Consider the following 3,556-nt stretch of genomic DNA (forward strand, 5'->3'; position numbering starts at 1 on the left):
CCCAAAAGGTCATCTTATGTTTTAGAACTCAAATCCGCGCTCTTAAGCCTTAAAAATCTCATTTTTACCCTCATCTATTTGCGTGCACAGTTGGTCAACACTTTGGTTAACGGGCCTGGATCCATGTTTCGACGGTCCCGGTGGGCCCGTATCGAATTATGGGACCTGGGCGTATGCCCGGAATCGAATTCGGAGGTCCCTAGCTTGAGTTATAAATTTTTGATGAAAATTAAAAGTTTGGAAATTATTTGTTTTTAAGAATTGATTGATATTTGGCACTGTTAGTATCGGGTCCGTATTTTGGTTCCGGAACCTGGTACAGGTTCATTATGATATTTAAGACCTGTCTGAGAAATTTGGCGAGAAACAAAAGTTGATTTGACGTGATTCGGACCTTCGGTTGAAAAAATAGTAATTTTAAAGTGTTCTTGAGAATTTCATTCGATTTGGTGCTAAATTCGGAGTTCTAGGTGTTATTTTGGTGATTTGATTGCACGAGTAGGTCCGTATGATGTTTCTAGACTTGTGTGCATGTTTGGTTTGGATCCTTGAGGGCTCGGGTGAGTTTCGGATAGGCTACGTGGTGATTTGCACTAAGAAAATCTGAGATTTTTGCTGCAGTAGTTGTTCTGGTGTGCCCTTCTTCGCGTCCGCGTAGGTAGTGTCGCGAACGCGAAAGGTAAAATGGGGGCAGGGGAAATTTCTTCTTTGCGAATGCGAAGGACTGGTCTCGAACGCGAAGCGTTGGGGGTGGTACCCTTCGCGAACGCGATCTGTCTCATGCGATAGTTTAAGGGACCTGGGGGAGGCGGTCATGTTCTTCTACGCGAACGTGTCCACTGGATCGCGAATGCGAAGGCTTGGGGGAGCTTCCTTACGTGAACGCGAAGGCCTTAGGCCGCTGTGCATCACGATCGTGACAGGCCTCTCGCGAACGCGATGAAGGCCTGTCCAGTGACTTAAAACAGACTCCAAAAACGAGATTTTAGCCAAAAATTCATTTTTCTCAAAAACCAAACGGTGAGAGGCGATTTTTCAAGAGCCATTTCTTCCCCAAATTGTTGGTAAGTAATTCTAAACCATTTTCTTTCAATTACCCATTACATTTCTGAAATTTTCAACCAAATATCTAGAGTTTTCATGGTAGAATTAGAGGTTAGGGTAGAAACTAGAGATTTCGGGAATTTGGGAATTTAGACCTCAATTTGAGGTCAGATTCCAAAACCAAATATATATTCGGGCTCGGGAATGAATGGGTAAATGTATTTTGGTCCGAACCTCGGGTTTTGAACTTTTTAGAGGAATATTTGGGAAATTTAATTTATGCAATATATTCGATTACTTTAGAAATATTTGATTTTATTGAGTCATTTTTGAATAGATACGAGTGGTTTGGAGGTGAATTCCAAAGGAAAAGATGTGATTGAGAATTAAGTGGCCTTCGGAGCGAGGTAAGTGTTGTGTCTAACCCTGACTTGAGGGAATTAGGAACCTTAGATTACTTGCTAAGTGAAATTCATGTGAGCGGTGTATATGTGAGGTGACGAGTACTTATGCGCCGCCAATTTACCTGTTTTCCATGTTTCTCTATTTTTCTTATATTGTCTCATTCCTATGCAAAATTGCTACGTGTTATACTAGTGTTGTTCAATTTATCATTCTCATCATGTTTACGTATTGTTTGGTGATAATTGAGTTTTTATTTCAAAGTTGAGATTGATATTATGGAACCAAATGTTGAAGTAAGGTTTGTACTTGTTATTCTATCTCACTGTTGTTATTTATGCATTGCATTATGGTAAGGGAGAGTGTTAATGCACGAAGGGTGATGTCGTGCCATATTGTAAGTGATAATGCATGAAGGGTGATGCCGTGCTATATTGTGAGTGTTAATGCACGAAGGGTGATGCCGTGCCATATTGTGAATGTTAATGCCCGAAGGGTGATGCCGTACCATATTGTGAGTGTTAATGCACGAAGGGTGATGCCGTGCCATTTCTATTAATTTTATGGTGAGATTGAGAGTAAAAGCATGAAGGGTGATGTCGTGCATTTTTCCTTACTGTATTCACTATTCCGGTTGATTCATGGTATATTGACTGCTCCGGTGATCATTCTGTTGTAGTTCTTTATCTTGTATTCCCCTCAGTATGTTCCCTTCCCAACATTTCCTGTTTAGTTCATTTCTGTTATTTGTATATACACTGTTAAATTGTACAGGTTGATATGTAGGTGCCTTGCCTTAGCCTCGTCAATACTTCGTCGAGGTTAGGCTCGACACTTACCAGTACATGGGGTCGGTTGTACTGATACTGCACTCTGTACTTTCTGTGCAGATTTTGATACCGGCTCGGGTTGATCGAGATTTTGCTATTGGTCCGCTGTCCGGAGACTCAAGGTAGACTTATCGGCGTTCACAAACCTTGAAGTTCCCATCCATCTTTTCTGTTCTACTGTTTCTTTCATTCAGAGAGTTGTATTTATTTGAGATTATTACTTGTAGTAAATTCTAGAATGCTCGTGAATTGTGACTCCAGATCTGGGTGGTAGTAATTAATATAATTTTATGATATTCCGCACTTATTTTATTTCATCTTAATTAATTATTGTTATTTACTGAATTGAAATAAGGAATTGGTTTAATGATTCTCTAACGTTGGCTTGCCTGGCAAGTGAAATTTTAGGCGCCATCACACTCCAGTCGGTGGGAAATTTCGGGTCCTGACACGAGGTGACGAGAGTCCGTGCATAGCTACTATTAATGCTAAAGTTCGGGTAGTTTAGGACTCAAAGCATGAATTACTTGTGTAAATTGTATTCTTTGTTTAATTAATATATATATATATATATATGTGAATATATTGTGAATTTTCAGATAAAGATATTAAAGGATGGAAACCTCAGTACTACTAGTCTTGGGAGGTTGTATATTGTAATTATTTCCGCTGTTAGTTTTGGTTACTTATTTAATTTTTTTAAAAAATGGCTTCAAAAATGCAATGAAAATCGGCTTACCTAGTCTTAGAGACTAGGTGCCATCACGACTCCTGTGGTGGGATTTTGGGTCGTGACAAATTGGCATCAGAGCTCTAGGTTCATAGGTTCTACGAGTCACGAACGAGTCTAGTAGAGTCTTGCGGATCGGTACGGAGACGTCTGTACTTATCTTCGAGAGGCTACAGAACTGTTAGGAAATTTCCTTTTCTTTCATTCCTGCCGTGCTGAATTTGATGAATTTGAAATTTGAACCTTTGTATCTCCATTCTCTCACAGATGGTGAGGACACGTGCTACTGGTCTAGCTGAGTAGGCATCCACACATACTGCTAGGGCTGCAAGAGGCCGGGGCCGAGGTAGAGGCCGAGGTAGAGGTCGAGGAAGGGCAGGTTCTGCGACTAGAGCACCTGTAAGAATAATAGTTGAGGAGCCACTAGTAGCTCCAGTTGGGGGACATGTACTAGAAACACCTGTTGTTACCTCAGGATTTCAGGAGACTTTAGCACAGTTCCTAAGTAAGTTTGGTACATTAACTCAGGCGGGTTTGATCTCTGTTGCAC

The sequence above is a fragment of the Nicotiana tabacum genome, chromosome 14 (genome assembly GCF_000715075.1).
Source record: "Nicotiana tabacum cultivar K326 chromosome 14, ASM71507v2, whole genome shotgun sequence".
NCBI lineage: Eukaryota > Viridiplantae > Streptophyta > Magnoliopsida > Solanales > Solanaceae > Nicotiana > Nicotiana tabacum.